At 37.4% G+C, this 18,010-nt stretch overlaps 1 protein-coding gene across 7 annotated transcripts in view; it reads left to right on the top strand.

Annotated features, from left to right (window-relative positions):
• The window catches only part of TASP1 (taspase 1), a 235,115-nt gene that overhangs the window by 16,768 nt on the left and 200,337 nt on the right, over positions 1 to 18,010 (top strand). The window contains exon 2 of one of the 7 annotated variants that reach the window (XM_068565780.1): positions 3,410 to 3,679. The exons of the other annotated variants lie outside the window; for them this stretch is intronic. The gene's annotated coding sequence lies outside the window, so the exon portion shown is untranslated. The remainder of the gene's footprint in view (positions 1 to 3,409; positions 3,680 to 18,010) is intronic. 7 annotated transcript variants of the gene reach the window in all.

Below are 18,010 nucleotides of genomic sequence, written 5' to 3'. Positions count from 1 at the left end.
TTCTCTTATTTTGATTGGACTATGTTATATGGCCTGAGTGAGTTTAGTGTACTTTCCTCCCTTTAATTATTAAGTTTGGGGAAGAATTTCAATGAACTATCTTGAAAAATTCATTTTTATGTGGGATCTTTGATTGAAATATATGTCAGTAGTTTAAAGGTTAAGGCTACACTAACTGGAGGAATTTGCCTGAATCTTAAGAATTATGTTGGAAGTCATGCATATACTGCCCCCTGCAGTTTCAGTCACCTTGCGTAATTGTGATTCATCACCTTTGAATAGGGTGAAGTCTTCAACTAAAGAGTTTAATCAAAGAGGTACTGTAATAGTTTGAGTCAATGGAAAGATATATAAAAATTGCATTCATGTATTTTCTGTACTTAGAGAAATATAAGTAACAATATTAAATCCTTTCAGCCAACTGAAAATTCCCAGAGTCTGATTTATACTGTGTTATGTTTAATTTGAGAGTAACCACTTATCTTTAGTTTTGATCAATCTATTTAGTAGAGCTAAGTTTTGTCCTAATTATCAAATAGATATGGGTGATCGTTATACCTTTGTCTTTTGACTTTGGGATATACTTTTGACTTAAAAAAAAACCATACTTTTAAAACTTGTTTGTTACATTATTACTTAGGCAGATAACTAAAATTGGTTTGAGTTTCCTGAGGACTTTACTAACTGTAGATTGAAATGACTGAAATGGTTTAATGGTCCTTATTGGCTAGAAGGGGTATCTGGCCTTGTATTTTGGAAAATATGAAAATTTGCATTTACCCAAATAGTGAAAAGTACACTGACCTCAACTTGTTGCCATGGAGGAGGAAGAGACAAGGTGAAAGAAAAGAAAATTTATAATAGAAAAAAATGTGTTTCAGTGGCCTCTGTAACTTATACAGGCCACTTAGACAAATCATTTTTGAGCTTTTCTTGGAATCCCATTCCCTTGTGTAGTTTCATTTTTCTCATCCACCAGGACAGACAAGTGGTGTTATCATAAGACTACAACTTCTGGACACCAGAGGGAGTGTTCCCTTCATTCAAATAAGGGGTGGGGGGCATGTGCGTAAGTTCCTGCCTAGTAAACTGACTAGCTTCTCCCTTTGGGGTTTTGGGAGGGAAGGTGGTCACTTGTATGAGAGGTGTTCTGCAGTGTGGAGTTGAAAATGAGATGATGCCAAAGTGCATTTTGTTTATCTTCAAAATGTGGTGAAGGAAATGGAAAGGTCAGTTTTATAGATCATATTTTAATAATTTATTGTTAAAGTGATTTGGTCCCATTGTTTCATTTAACTATTTATAGTTTTTTTGAGATTCTTTTTATAACTGATGGGAAAGGGACTTCTATCAACCCTGATTTCCCTCACAGCAGAGGAGATAAATTTGTGAAATAATTTGATCTTCATACCTAGGGCTGTGCACTTGGAAGACAGTTGTTTTCATGCCTGCTTTTGAAATAGTTTTGGTTCGGGTAGTGACAGTAGATTTAAAATTCTAGACCATAATTTTGCACATTTCACATGTATATCTTCTGATATGAATTTCTTATGTGAGAAAATTAGATATAGATCTGGGTGAGTCATGATGCCACTGCTAAAGTAGAGAGCGTTTCATAGATTCTGACAGAAAATGAACTCATAAAATGCTTACTGAAGTGCCCTTTGCACATCAGTATATTTTTCTTAAAAAGTACGAAGATGTGCTTTAAAAAGTTCTAATAAGGAATAATAGGTGAAATATGACTGACAAACTTTTGAGAGGTTACTTGTCATTTTGTGAGGAAACTGATGAATCTGGCTGGCTGGCTGGTGTATCCTTTGAGAGATTTTGGTTAATTCATTTTGAAAACTGATTATTTTGGTAGGTAGAATACTATGCATTAGCAATAGTGATAGATATAGCTTTTAAATTTCATATAGTGAAAGGTAATTTGCACAGGCTCCCTTGTTAAAAATGTTTTGTTGAACTTATGTTATTCTAAGTGGACCCTGCTGTTCTTTTGTTGACTTGCTTCATTCTTTAAGTCTTCGTATGGTCAGGGGAGGTGGTAATTCATGGTCAAAACTTGTTTATTGTCCAAATGCTTTAGCATTTAAAGGGCAGTTTATATTGGGCACAAGTTTTTATGTCTGCTAAAAACGGTCCATTGTCTTTGGATCTCTATATAATCCAATATGATGCTTGCTTATAAACTCTAGAAATTCCTTTAAAAAGTAACTTCTTATCCAGATGGCTGATAGTTTGGGGTGTGAGAGAAAAAATGTAGGCATTTGCATTACTGTATATTTATATTATTATATATAATATTGTTATGCATTTATCTGACCTCTACATCCTGAGATGTAGAGCCAGCTCTGCATGCATTTCTATAAAGCAGGGATCTCCAGAATGTCATCACCACTGAGTAGTCTGTTGTTGGTGGACCACAGCCCAGGCCTCTGTGCAGCTGCAGGATTAGGCCACACACCCTTCCCTTGGCCTTATACTTCTGGCTGGAATTGTTTGTGTGCCTCAGGGGGAGAGAGAACACCTAAGGCCTGCCAGTCCTTGGGATGCTTAGTGGTCATGAAGATGGTGTGGCTTGCTGCTGGCATATGGGCATATCTAGGATGGGAGGGAATATTGGGAAGGCCTGATATAACCCCCTTTCTCTCGCCAAGCCTGTAGCAAATTCAGTTGTGGGGTTTCTTTGTGATTAGATGCTTAACCACACCTGCTCCCTACCCGACTTCAGTGTTTGGTTTTTGCTGCAAAAAAGTAGGGGCATCTGCTTTACACTCATTTATGTTTATTTGAGAGGTTAAAAATTATTTAAATAAATGAGCATCTTTGTTCTTCTGCACATTTTTTTGTTTTGCAGAAATCATCTTTTCATATGCAAAGGGTAGCTGAGTATTTCAGTGGTTCCTTGCTTCCTCCTCCCCTGCCCTCCTCTCCCCTCCCCTCCCCGACAGGGCTGAACGCATTGGAAAGACAGCTCGATGCATTTAGCTCACATATACACAAGTGCCCATTAACCATGTGACTGAGGAGTCTAATTTTAGACCTACTACCTCTGAAAGTCTCATTTTTCTCTTCCATTGACAATATCTTTTATTCTCTGTAATGGGGAGGGGGTTCCTGTTTTTAAGTATGCGAAGCAAGGAGTTTTACCTTTTCTACTTTGTAGTACTTAAAATGTTTTCATTGCATGACATTTGGATTTTGACTTCGGATGCTCTTTTTACTTTTTTTTTTTTTTTTTTTCAACTTGGTATCATTGATTATTTCAGTCAAAGACCCTATTTTGCTGTCTGTTTAGCAGTATTTCCAGGGGTGCTTCAGTATTTCTGTGTATTCCAGCTGTTTATAGAGTCTTTATATTTCTCTGCATTTTTTTTTTTATTTATTTTTTTTATTTTTTGAGGTGTACACACACAGTTACACTTCACGGAGTTGCATCCAGCCAAGTGTCCATGTTCTTCTTGTGAAGAGGCAGAGAAAAATCACCTCTCCCAAGAATTTCCACCTTCTGACCAAGGGAAATGTGTCCTGAAGAGCTGTACGCAGATGGGAGGCAACTTGTTTGCTTGTTCTGCTGCTATAGAGCATTGAGTTAATTAGAAGACAGGCTGTGGGTGGCCAAGTGCAGACAAAGAAGCACCAGACAGAGCCCAGTTAGCCTGGGGCAGTAAAAGTAAGTTACACTCTTTTTAAAACACTATTTTTGAGTACTGATGCTGATTCTTGCCTTTAGTACTAAGGGGCAACTTGTAACTTACTGTTTGTGTTTACACAGTAGATGCATCTGTTCTTTTCCTCAGACCCTAGAAACTAAACATGCTCTCTAGCACAAAGTACCCGCTTAATTAAGGAAAAGCAGTGATTTTTTTTTTTCTTTTAACTTTTTTTAGAATAAAAAGAGAACTGAATCAGTTATTACATTTCAGATTAATTTTTACACCGCATCAAAACTGTGTATTAGTTTTTGGCCAAGTCAAAACACTTAAGTACAGAGCTTGTTATGTTACAGAGCTTTGTACTGAGGGGAACATGAAAACAGTTTCACCTTTTTCTAGCCATTTCTTGATGAGCTCTGTGGAACTTATCAGATGAATTCATCTTGGCTGAATCTGGTAGAAGGTATGGTCTGAGACCAGACTTAGCAGTTCCTAAGGAGCTTGTAGCTTTATGTATGAGCCCTTGTTTTGCTCTGGGAGTTATTCTTCTCCAAGAATATACTACATTTTAGAATTCAGCTTTGAGCTACTTAAAGCTACATTTGGTAGTGTGGTGGAATTGGTGGTAATTCTGTGTTTTGGTTATGTGGCAGCAATTTAGACTTCTGGATTGAGTGTAAAATGTCTTCTTCTAAATTAATAGAGATATTAGATTCATTGGCCCTTGGATTTATAGTGCTGTGATTATTGAATCATTTCGTATGTGTCGGGTGTGTGTGTGTGTGTGTGTGTGTATTTGTGTGTGTTTGGATTTATATCCTTTGGGGCATCAATTTTATAATCCAACGTCTACTGGTTTTTTGCTTTTGGTAATGAAGGGCTAGGCTAAGAAGATTTTTCTGTGCTCAGCAAAATCACAGGCTGATATCATGAAGGTCAATCTGAAAGACTGCCTTTGATTTTAAGTTTTTGTCTATCTCTCAAACGTAGGACTGTATTCAGAATCTGGAAGGGAATGAGGAGGAACTTAAGTTATATAATTTTTAGGAATCTCATCAAGATCATATCCTAAATCCTGCTACAAAGCAGAACAAAACATTACTTCCGTTTTTTCCCCCGCTCTTTCTCTCTGTCTACCTGCCATCTAATTTTTATGTGTACAGCAGCCTTCACCTAAGTGTTAGAATAATGAAGGACTGCATCTCACTATAGCAGAGCAAACAGCTTAAAATGGAATCCTATGCATCCCAGTTGAGAATAGTGCTTTGGCCATTCCCACTGCCAGGGAGTTTTTACTGGCAGTCATTCCCACTCAGGGTCCAGCCTCCTGCACGGTACGCTCATTTCCTGACAGTTCATGACATGCGTATAACATAGGGTATCAACACTATAACATTTACTAGCCTTCTCAGAAAATTCTGAGTAGGGAACTTATTTTTGTTTTCCTCTTTTGGAGTATGTGCAGATGTTAACATTTTCTAGTGGGTTGGAAATCTTTTAAATAAAAAGCATAGTTATAAGTTACTACTTATAAGTTAGTGACACCCCTCTCACCCCTCCAATCTACCATGTCCTCACTTCACATTTGATAGAAGGATGGTTTACATTATTATAATTCCGTGGCCTGTTAGGTTCTTTCTGAGTGATATTTCCATATTATTGTCAACGTGGTTAAAAGGTATAGTTATTTAGGTTGAAGGGAAGTATAAGTAGATGCCAAGTTTGGCTTTACTAGAGAAACAGCTACATTTGTCTTTTTCTCTTGTAGCTCATGTGGAAAAGACAATTTCAGGTACCCTTTGTGCTAACCTCCTCCTGGACATCGTAAAGAGTCCAACTAAAACAAAGTTTAAAACTATTTCAGATGTGCAGGTCTATGGAAGCCAATATTTTATATTAGAGATTTATGTTATGTTTGACAAGTAACTCTTTGTACTGCAATTCTGTGGCTTTCAATTAAAAAAAAATCCCATGAAAATAAACTGCTGTGATGTGATTTTTCTGCTTAATTTTGCTATGTCTTTATTTGCAAATTAGGCAGATTAATAATGGAAAGGAGGTGAATACAGGTAGGCAGTGCTTTTTTTTTTTTTTTTAATTGCAAGCATTAGTTTGGAGAGTTTTTAAAAAAATTTTATTTATTTATTTATTTATTTATTTATTTATGACTGTGTTGGGTCTTTGTTTCTGTGCGAGGGCTTTCTCCATTTGCGGCAAGCAGGGGCCACTCTTCATCGCGGTGCGCGGGCCTCTCACTATCTTGGCCTCTCTTGTTGCGGAGCACAGGCTCCAGACACGCAGGCTCAGTAATTGTGGCTCACGGGCCTAGTTGCTCCGCGGCATGTGGGATCTTCCCAGACCAGGGCTCGAACCCGTGTCCACTGCATTGGCAGGCAGATTCTCAACCACCGCGCCACCAGGGAAGCCCGGCAGTGCTTTTTCATTAAAATACTTTTAATAATAAATTAGAGAAGAAACGTGGTTCTGTTTTTTGACAGAATATTGCATGCCAGATCAACAGATGCTCTAATGAACAAAAGCAATATTTAATGCATTTATTCTAACATTTCTATTCAATAGAAGAGCTTGGACACTTCAAGAAGATCATTAAAAAGTCTTAGTTCCTAATACATGTGCTGTTGTGTGTTAGTTTTTTTTTTTTTAATATAAAGTATGTTTTTTTGTGTGTAATTGATCAGTTAAAAAAATGAACTGTCACAGATACTAAAACTGGGTATTCAACATACTATATTTGACTCAACTGTTCACAGAGTGTGATGTAAACAAATGTTCTCTCAACTTACATCCAGCATGGCTAAAATATTACTTTAACACATGTTAAAAGTAGAGCACTGTAACTATTTGGCTAGATACAATTCCGGGCTGTCTGAATTGAGTAATTTCCTCAGGCATTCCAACTTTGATCAACCACAGCACGAACTTTTAGCATGTCTGTAAAGCAGCCAGTGCATCTATAAATATGTCCCGAGGTAGAGAGAAAAGAGAGAATGCCAAAAAAGAAAGAATACTTTCTGTCGTTAAGGAGCAGTTACAGAATGAAAATGGAAAGTTTTTTGTTTCCCTAGGGACTCTTTTTAGATGATTGAGCCTCTGATGTCTAAGTATATACCCTGTGCTTCTGTATTAATGAATGAAAGATACTTCATTTGGGCCTAGTAGAAATGTTTTCTGGCGAACTCCGCTGAAACGTACTGGTGAGAGTTCGTTTATTCTTAAACTTTCCAGTCTTTATTAATATAGTATTCATTGGCTAAAAACCTAAGCATAAAGAATAGCATGTATCTCAGTAAATCATGTCTTAATTGTTTATAGCTAGTATTTGGGTGAAAATATTCTTATATGACCCTGTTTTAGAGAATAACTCTAAGAACAGGCAGCGCCACTGCAGAAGTAATCTCTTTGCTTTCACCACATGGAGGAAAATAGGTTTTTCTGGGTTTTATCTTCAGTGACCTGGAAAGGAATCTGCAAATATCTACTGGTTTCTGTACACAAACTAGGATAATTTATAATGGTAAAGTGCCCTCTTGGACACAGCATGCTTATATCACATGGATGTAACTTCCTTGGAGATATTTTAAGGTGTAGTAAACAACTGTTTGCAAACTGGGTGTTAAGTTGGATAATTTGGCTTGCTTCTTTCTGACCTTGTTTTCTGTAGTCCTAGGATAACAGGTACCATGACCTCCAATTAGCTCCAGTTGTGAAAATTCTGCTTTTTAGGTCAACATTGTACCGAACATCAGGAGGAATCCATCATCTTGTAATTTCTATGTTGCAGATCTCTTCTTATTGTCCACAGTGTCCCATTAGTCAGTCATGGAAAACACGGTTAATCAGTTAAGTAAAATTTACCAATAGTGAAAAAGTTTTATTGTAGTTTCATACTCTTTTCATTGAGTGTTTTTTCAGAACTAGACAAAGGGTAGTATAGTTCGTAGATTTACACCCTTTAAGCACATTCCCTGTATCCCACAAGAGGTGCAGAGAAGTGGTGGACAGGCAAGTTGGGGAGGAAGATGGAAAGGCAAGGCCTGGGTGAGCTAATGTGACTTTCAGAGGCGAGGACTTGAACGGATTGCTAAGTTGGTTTACCTTGTTGCTGTTTCTTTGTTTACCCAAAATTTCTGAATGCCATAATTTCTTCAAAATTGAATACTTCTTTAATTTCATGAGCCTACTGCTTTGAATTTAAAATCACTAAAGTTCACGCTGAGAACGTGAGAACCAACTTTTACAAAAACTATGTGATATTTGGTATCCAGTTTATAGATAGGTTCTCAGTATCCGTTAATTATTTTACCTGATTATCTCTTTGTCATTTTTTTTTTTGGTGTTACTCAACATTGATATTCCCCTCCCCCCCATGTAACTATATAAATTTTGTGTGTGTTTGGGTGTTTTTGGTTTGTTTCTTTTGCTCCAAATTACTAGCTCCAAAGAGAATACTGTGTTTTTTCTCATCATTTTGACATGGCAATTCACCATTGTATAAAGTTGTAGATGGAGTTGTCTATACTAATGGTGATCAAGGTAGTCTTGAGAAAAATAACATGATATTTCATCATTCTTCTTGTGGATTCTGGGTAGAAAGCTTGTCTGACTCATTTTGGAGAAGCAAAAAAGTATTATAAATTCCAATTGTCATAATCAGAAGATATGTGGCATTTCTGACCACTAACCTGACTCTCAGTTAAGTGTGTTGACACAGGGTAGTTAGTCTACAACACAGATTAAATGGCTTACTTCTGTATTTATCATTCTTCTTGTTTAAGTAGTAAGAAGTACAAATATTCAATATTTTCAGTATTCAACAGGGCATGAGAATGAAATCATTATCTGTTGTTGGGACTGGCATTTGTGTCAAAGAGCTGCTTTGCCTGAAATCTGTATTATGTGGAAAACTGAAGACTTACCAAAGCTGAGAGTTTGTATCTGGAGAAGCATGAGACCTTATTAACCTTTACAAAGTGAGGTTGCAGAAGAGACAGTTTACAGATGTGTGTTGATTGGTCCATAGACAAGTTCTTAAAAATTGGAATTTGTTGCCAACATTTAAAATCAGGAGACTCATAAAAACCTGGATTTCTAACTTCTTTTGAAAAAAAGTGAGATCTGGTCACATGGAACATGCATTCTCTGAGGGTTGCAGTCTGCCAGGGCTGAGCGACAGCTGCCCCTTTTGAGTATAGGAAGCTGTGTAACTAAAACTATTTTTCAGCTCAAGGTACAGATGAAAATAAGGCTTGGACAGATATGCCAACTTTTGTGTTGTTGGAAGGCCTGAGAAAATGAACTGATGATTTAATTGGCCTCAGTTTTTTGCTCTAGAGTTTGCAAATTGTTGCAACAGGGATTTCTACCAAAAGTAAGAATAAGACTGGAATGAGCTTTGATTTGATTTTTTAAAATTGGAATTGGACTAAGGTATTAACTTATTATTTTGAAAATGAACTTCAAATCAGACTAAAGACTTTTCAAAAAATTTCCCACTGAAGTAATTTGAACCAGAACCAAGGTATATCACTCCAAAGAGTTTGAGCTGGAGCAGAAGCAGATCAAAATACTCTGTGACCTGGCTAAGCATGAACTAAATTGTTCCTTTATTTACTTCTAGTTCCAGAAGTAAAATATTATTTTCAGTGATTGTGGTGAAGAATGTATCAGAAATGACCATAAGTACAAGCATGTTGCACTGATTTCTGAACCTTGTCTTGCTAACCTCCTAAAGGATATTTAGCTTCCAACATCATTTGCCTTATCTTGATTCCATTAATTCTTGATGGAAAACATACTAAGAAAAATCATTCATTTGTGCATAATATTTGTGGCTGCATCTGTGATGATTTCCTGGAAACTTTTGTATGTCCTTTTACCACTGACTCACATTTTATTAATCTTTTTTCCGATTCATCTCATTTTTCTCCAGTGAAGGTTGAATCCTGCTTCCCAGAGTGGTTAGCTTTTGTAGCCTCTCATGACTCACTTGTGCTTTCTTACTCTCCACCTCCTCTGTGCTGTTGCTCACAGATGCCTTTACAAGCCTCCTCAAGGTAGGGTTCAAGGAGAAAGTGAAGTTAAGCAGCTTGTGGAGTTCATGTAGATTGGAGTTTCTCAAGGAGAGGGCCATGGTCCAGCTGAATCAGAATCACTTGAGGTAGCTTGTTCAAAAAAAAACAAAAACAAAATTGAAGAGTCCCTGCCTTCACCCCACATGACCTAGGTCAGAATCTTTGGGGACAGGAGTCTGGAAATTTTCATTTTTCTGATATTTAAAAAAAAACTTTTAGTTTTGGAATAATTGTAGATTCACAGCAGTTGCAAGAAATAGTACAGAGAGATCCCTTGGGTCCTCTACCCAACACTGATAAGCTTTTAAAAAAAAATTTGCCATTAATCTTTTTTTTTTTTAAATTATTTATTTATTTATTTATGGCTGTGCTGGGTCTTTGTTTCTATGTGAGGGCTTTCTCTAGTTGTGGCGAGCGGGGGCCACTCTTCATCACGGTGCGCGGGCCTCTCACTATCGCGGCCTCTCTTGTTGCGGAGCACAGACTCCAGATGCGCAGGCTCAGTAGTTGTGGCTCACAGGCCCAGTTGCTCCGCGGCATGTGGGATCCTCCCACACCAGGGCTCGAACCCATGTCCCCTGCATTGGCAGGCAGATTCTCAACCACTGCGCCACCAGGGAAGCCCCGCCATTAATCTTTTATTTAAAAAAGGGGCAGCTCCTTGAATTTTTTGGAGTGAACCAGCACCCAGATTAGGAAACAACATTTGCAGCCCTCCAGAAGGCCCCTTCTGCCCCTTCCAGTCACTCCAGGGTAAAGCCTGTTCTGAAATGGAATCATGCAGTACGTATTCTTTTGTGTCTGCCTTTTTTTGTTTAATTCATAGAATGCAAAAGGTGAAATTCAAAGAACAGTAAATTAGTCATTTTAAAGTAAATAATTCAGTGGCATTTAAACATTCATAATATCGTGCCACCACCACCTCTGTCTTGTTTCAAAACATTTTTCACTCCCCAAAGGGAAGCCTGTATCCACTAAGCAGTTGCTCTGTATTCCCTCCTCCCCAAATCCCTGGCAACCACCAATCTGCTTTCTGTCTCTCTGGATTTACCTATTCTGGATATTTCATATAAATGGAATCATACAACATGTGACTTTGTGTGTCTTCTTTCACTTAGCATAATATTTTCAAGGTTCTTCCACATTGTAGCATGTATCAGTGCTTCATTCATTTTTGTGGAATATTATTCAACACTATTCATTTATATACCACAATTTGTTTATCCATTCATCCATTGATGGACACTTGGGTGGTTTCCATTCTTTTGCTGTGAATAGTGTTTGCTATGAATAGTGAACAGTGTTCCTGTGAACATTCCTGTACAAGTGTTTGTTTATCAAGTTACTGGGTCATATGCTAATTCTTTTTTTTTTTTTTTTTTGGTGTGTATTTTATTTATTTATTTATTTTTTGAATTTTATTTTATTTTTTATACAGCAGGTTCTTATTAGTTATCTATTTTATACATATTAGTGTATATATGTCAATCCCAATCTCCCAATTCATCCCACCACCACCAACCCCCTCCCTGCCCCACTTTCCCCCCTTGGTGTCCATACGTTTGTTCTCTACATCTGTGTCTCTATTTCTGCCTTGCAAACCGGTTCATCTGTACCATTTTTCTAGCTTCCACATATATACATTAATAAACAATATTTGTTTTCCTCTTTCTGACTTAATTCACTCTGTATGACAGTCTCTAGGTCCATCCACGTCTCTACAAATGACCCAATTTTGTTCCTTTTTATGGCTAATATTCCATTATATGTATGTACCACATCTTCTTTATCCATTTGTCTGTCGATGGGCATTTAGGGTGCTTCCATGACCTGGCTATTGTAAATAGTGCTGCAATGAACATTGGGGTACATGTGTCTTTTTGAATTATGGTTTTCTCTGGGTATATGCCCAGTGGTGGGATCGCTGAGTCATATGGTAATTTTATTTTTAGTTTTTTAAGGAATCTCCATACTGTTCTCCATAGTGGCTCTATCGATTTACATTTCCGCCAACAGTGCAAGAGGGTTCCCTTTTCTCCACACCCTCTCCAGAATTTGTTGTTTGTAGATTTTTTGATGATGGCCATTCTGACTGGTGTGAGGTGATACCTCATTGTAGTTTTGATTTGCATTTCTCTAATGATTAATGATGTTGAGCATCCTTTCATGTATTTACTGGCAATCTGTATATCTTCTTGGGAGGAAATTCTATTTAGATCTTCTGCCCATTTTTTGATTGGGCTTTTTTTTTTTTTTAATATTGAGCTGCATGAGCTGTTTATATATTTTGGAGATTAATCCTTTGCCCGTTGATTCGTTTGCAAATATTTTCTCCCATTCTGAGCATTATCTTTTCTTCTTGTTTATAGTTTCCTTTGCTGTGCAAAAAGCTTTTAAGTTTCATTAGGTTCCATTTGTTTATCTTTGTTTTTATTTCCATTTCTCTAGGAGGTGGGTCCAAAAAGATCTTGCTGTGATTTATGTCAAAGAGTGTTCTTCCTGTGTTTTCCTCTAAGAGTTTTATAGTGCCCGGTCTTACATTTAGGTCTCTAATCCATTTTGAGTTTAATTTTGTGTATGGTGTTAGGGAATATTCTAATTTCATTCTTTTATAAGTAGCTGTCCAGTTTTCCCAGCACCACTTATCGAAGAGACTGTCTTTTCTCCATTGTATATCCTCACCTCCTTTGTCATAGATTAGTTGACCATAGGTGTGTGGGTTTATCTCTGGGCTTTCTATCCTGTTCCATTGATCTATATTTCTGTTTTTGTGCCAGTACCATATTGTCTTGATTACTGTAGCTTTATAGTATAGTCTGAAGTCAGGGAGTCTGATTCCTCCAGTTCGATTTTTTTCCCTGAAGATTGCTCTGGCTGTTCGGGGTCTTTTGTGTCTCCATACAAATTTTAAGATTCTTTGTTCTAGTTCTGTAAAACAATGCCATTGGTAATTTGATAGGGATTGCATTGAATCTGTAGATTGCTTTGGGTAGTATAGTCATTTTCACAATATTTATTCTTCCAATCCAAGAACATGGTATATCTCTCCATCTGTTTGTGTCATCTTTGATTTCTTTCATCAGTGTCTTATAGTTTTCTGAGTACAGGTCTTTTGTCTCCCTAGGTAGGTTTATTCCTAGGTATTTTATTTTTTTTGTTACAGTGGTGAATGGGATTGTTTCCTTAATTTCTCTTTCTGATCTTTTGTTGTTAGTGTATAGGAATGCAAGAGACTTCTGTTCATTAATTTTGTATCCTGCAACTTTACCAAATTCATTGATTAGCTCTAGTAGTTTTCTGGTCGCATCTTTAGGATTCTCTATGTATAGTATTGTATCATCTGCAAACAGTGACAGTTTTACTTCTTCTTTTCCAATTTGTATTCCTTTTATTTCCTTTTCTTCTCTGATTGCTGTGGCTAGGACTTCCAAAACTATGCTGAATAATAGTGGTGAGAGTGGACATCCTTGTCTCGTTCCTGATCTTAGAGGAAAGATTTCAGTTTTTCACCATTGAGAATGATGTTTGCTGTGGGTTTGTCGTATATGGCCTTTGTTATGTTGAGGTAGGTTCCTTCCATGCCCACTTTCTGGAGAGTTTTTATCATAAATGGGTGTTGAATTTTGTCAAAAGCTTTTTCTGCATCTATTGATGTGATCATATGTTGTTTTTTTTTTTTAAACATCTTTATTGGAGTGTAATTGCTTTACAATGGTGTGTTAGTTTCTGGTTTATAACAAAGTGAATCAGTTATACATATACATATGTCCCCATATCTCTTCCCTTTTGCATCATATGGTTTTTGTTCTTTTATCCTTGCATCCCTGGGATAAATCCCACTTGATCATGGTGTATGATCCTTTTAATGTATTGTTGGATTCTGTTTGCTCGTATTTTGTTGAGGATTTTTGCATCTATATTCATCATTGATATTGGTCTGTAATTTTCTTTTTTTGTAGTATCTTTGTCTTGTTTCAGTATCAGGGTGATGGTGGCCTCGTAGAATGAGTTTGGGAGTGTTCCTTCCTCTGCAGTTTTTTGGAAGAGTTTGAGAAGACTGGGTGTTAGCTCTTCTCTAAATGTTTTATAGAATTCACCTGTGAAGCCATCTGGTCCTGGGCTTTTGTTTGTTGGAAGATTTTTAATCACAGTTTCAGTTTCATTACTTGTGATTGGTCTGTTTATATTTTCTATTTCTTCCTGGTTCAGTCTTGGAAGGTTATACCTTTCTAAGAATTTGTCCATTTCTTCCAGGTTGTCCATTTTATTGGCATAGAATTGCTTGTAGTAGTCTCTTATTATGCTTTGTATTTCTGTGGTGTCCATTGTAACTTCTTTTTCATGTCTAATTTTATTGATTTGAGTCCTCTCCCTCTTTTTCTTGATGAGTCTGGCTAAAGGTTTATCAGTTTTGTTTATCTTCTCAAAGAACCAGCTTTTAGTTTTATTGATCTTTTCTATTGTTTTCTTTGTTTCTATTTCATTTATTTTTGCTCTGATCTTTATGGTTTCTTTCCTTCTACTAACTTTGGGTTTTGTTTGTTCTTCTTTTTCTAGTTCCTTTAGGTTTAAGTTTAGATTGTTTATTTGAGATTTTTCTTGTTTCTTGAGGTAGGATTGTATTGCTATAAACTTCCCTCTTAGAACTGCTTTTGCTGCATCCCATAGGTTTTGGATCATTGTTTTTTCATTGCATTTGTCTCTAGGTATTTTTTGATTTCCTCTTTGATTTCTTCAGTGTTCTCTTGGTTATTTAGTAACGTATTGTTTAGCCTCTATGTGTTTGTGTGTTTTACGTTTTTTTCCCCTGTAATTGATTTCTAATCTCATAGCATTGTGGTCGGAAAAGATGCTCGATATTATTTCAATTTTCTTAAATTTACCGAGGCTTGATTTGTGACCCTAGATGTGATCTGTCCTGGAGAATGTTCCATGTGCACTTGAGAAGAAGATGTAATCTGCTGTTTTTGGATGGAATGTCCTATAAATATCAATTAAATCTATCTGGTGTATTCTGTCATTTAAAGCTTGTGTTTCCATATTAATTTTCTGTCTGGATGATGTGTCCATTGGTGTAAGTGAGGGGTTAAAGTCCCCCACTATTGTGTTACTATCAGTTTCCTCTTTTATAGCTGTTAGCATTTGCCTTATGTATCGAGGTGCTCCTATGTTGGGTGCATATATATTTACAATTGTTATATCTTCTTCTTGGATTGATCCCTTGATCATTATGTAGTGTCCTTCCTTGTCTCTTGTAACAGTGTTTGTTTTAAAGTTTATTTTATCTGATATGAGTATTGCTACTCCAGCTTTCTTTTGATTTCTCTTTGCATGGAATATCTTTTTCCGTCCCCTCACTTTCAGTCTGTATGTGTCCCTAGGTCTGAAGTGGGTCTCTTGTAGACAGCATATATATGGGTCTTGTTTTTGTATCCATTCAGCAAGCCTGTGTCTTTTGGTTGGAGCCTTTAATCCATTCACATTTAAGATAATTATTGATATGTATGTTCCTATTACCATTTGCTTAATTGTTTTGGGTTTGTTTTTGTGGGTCCTTTTCTTCTCTTGTCTTTCCCACTTAGAGAAGTTCCTTTAGTGTTGGTTGTAGAGCTGGTTTGGTGGTGCTGAATTCTCTTAGCTTTTGCTTGTCTGTAAAGCTTTTGATTTCTCTATTGAATCTGAATGAGATCCTTGCTGGGTAGAGTAATCTTGGTTGTAGGTTCTTCCCTTTCATCACTTTAAATATGTCAGGCCTCTCCCTTCTGGTTTGTAGAGTTTCTGCTGAGAAATCAGCTGTTAACCTTATGGGAGTTCCCTTGTATGTTATTTTTCATTTTTCCCTTGTAGCTTTTAATTATTTTTTTGTCTTCAATTTTTGTCAGTTTGATTACTATGTATTTCAGCATGTTTCTCCTTGGGTTTATCCTGCCTGGGACTCTCTGCACTTCCTGGACTTGGGTGGCTATTTCCTTTCCCATGTTAGGGAATTTTTTGACTATAATCTCTTCAGATATTTTCTCGGGTCCATTCTCTCTCTCTTCTCCTTCTGGGACCTCTATAATGTGAATGTTGGTGCATTTAATGTTGTCCCAGAGGTCTCTTATGTTGTCTTCATTTCTTTTCATTCTTTTTTCTTTGTTCTGTTCTGCGGCAGTGAATTCCACCATTCTGTCTTCCAGGTCACTTATCTGTTCTGCCTCAGTTATTCTGCTATTGATTCCTTCTACTGTATTTTTCATTTCAGTTATTGTATTGTTCATCTCTGTTGGTGTATTGTTTAATTCTTCTAGGTGTTTGTTCTTTAATTCTTCTATGTCTTTGTTAAACATTTGTTGCGTATTCTCGATCTTTGCCTCCATTCTTTTTCTGAGGTCCTGGATCATCTTCACTATCATTATTCTGAATTTTTTTTCTGGAAGGTTGCCTATCTCCACTTCATTTAGTTGTTTTTCTGGCATTTTATCTGTTCCTTTATCTAGTACATAATCCTCTGCCTTTTCATTTTGTCTGTCTTTCTGTGAATGTGTTTTTTGTTCCACAGGGTGCAGGACTGTAGTTCTTCTTGCTTCTGCTGTCTGCCCTCTGGTGGATGAGGCTATCTAAGAGGCTTGTACAAGCTTCCTGATGGGAGGGACTGGTGATGAGTAAGGCTGGGTGTTGCTCTGGTGGGCAGAGCTCAGTAAAACTTTAATCCACTTGTCTGCCGATGGGTGGGGCTGAGTTCCCTCCCTGTTGGTTTTTTGGCCTGAGGCAATCCAGCACTGGAGCCTAGAGGCTCTTTGGTGGGGCTAATGGCAGACTCCGGGAGCGCTGCTTATGCCAAGGAGTACTTCCCAGAACTTCTGCTGCCAGTGTCCTTGTCCCTGCGGTGAGCCACAGCCACCCCCCCCTCTGCAGGAGACACTCCAACACTAGCAAGTAGGTCTGGTTTAGTCTCCTATGGGGTCACTGCTCCTTCTCCCTGGGTCCTGATGTGCACCCTACTTTGTGTGTGCCCTCCAAGAGTGGAGTCTCTGTTTCCCCCAGTCCTGTTGAAGTCCTGCAATCAAATCCCACTAGCCTTCAAAGTCTGATTCTCTGGGAATACCCCTCCCTTTGCTGGACCCCCAGGTTGGGAAGCCTTATGTGGGGCTCAGAACCTTCACTCCAGTGGGTGGACCTCTGTGGTATAATTGTTCTCCAGGTTGTGAGTCACCCACCCAGCAGTTGTGGGATTTGATTTTATTGTGATTGCGCCCCTCCTACCATCTCATTGTGGCTTCTCCTTTGGCGTTGTATGTGGGGTGTCTTTTTTGGTGAGTTCCAGTGTCTTCCTGTCAATGATTGTTCAGCAGTTAGTTGTGATTCCATTGCTCTTGCAATAGGGAATGAGCGCATGTCCTTCTGCTCAGCCATCTTGAGCCCATCTGTCCCATGTGCTAATTCTGTGTTTAACTTTTTTTGAAATCAGCAAACTGTTTCCACAACAGCTGAACCATTTTACACTACCAACAGTACTGTACAAGTGTTACAATTTCTCCATGTTCTTGCTGGCACTTGCTATTTTTTGTTTTTGTGATTATAACCATCCTCATGGGTACGAAGTGGTACCTCATTGTGACTATGATTTTTATTTCTCTGTGAATAATGATGTTGAACATCTTTTTACGTGTTTGCTGACTATTTGTATTCTTCTTCAGATAAAAATATCTGTTGACGTCTATTCAAGTCCTTTGCTCATTTTATAATTGGGTTTCTTTTTGGTTGTTGTTATTGAAAGTTATAGGAGTTCTTCATATATTCTTGATGCTATACTACTATTGCATTTCTCTGTCAGTCTGAAATTACATCAAATTAACACTTAAAAGGGAAAATATATTGTAACTACCCCTGTGGTTTTTTTGTCTCCCCCTTATAGCCCTCTTGCCATGCCCAGTACTTCCTATTTCCTGTCCTGTTTTGTTTTTCTTCATCATATTTACTGCTATCTAATATGCCGTCTAATTTATTTAATTTCTTATTGTCTGTCTCCCTTGGCTAGAATTCTGGCTCCATGTGGGCAATGATATTTTTCTGTTTTGTTCATTTCTGTATCCCCATGGGTTAGGTCAAGGATTAATAAACCATAGCCTGAAAGCCAAATCTGGACTGTTTCCTGCTTTGAATGGCCTGCAAACTAAGAATGGTTTTGCCTTTTTTAAATGGTTGAAAAAAACTCCAAAGAAGAATAGTATTTCATGACAACAAAAAATTATATGAAATTCAAATTTCAGTGTT

The sequence above is a fragment of the Eschrichtius robustus genome, chromosome 16, assembly GCF_028021215.1.
Source record: "Eschrichtius robustus isolate mEscRob2 chromosome 16, mEscRob2.pri, whole genome shotgun sequence".
Classification (NCBI taxonomy): Eukaryota; Metazoa; Chordata; class Mammalia; order Artiodactyla; family Eschrichtiidae; genus Eschrichtius; species Eschrichtius robustus.
The sequence above is the reverse complement of the archived record's forward strand: the minus strand, read 5'-3'. Positions and strand labels throughout refer to the sequence as shown.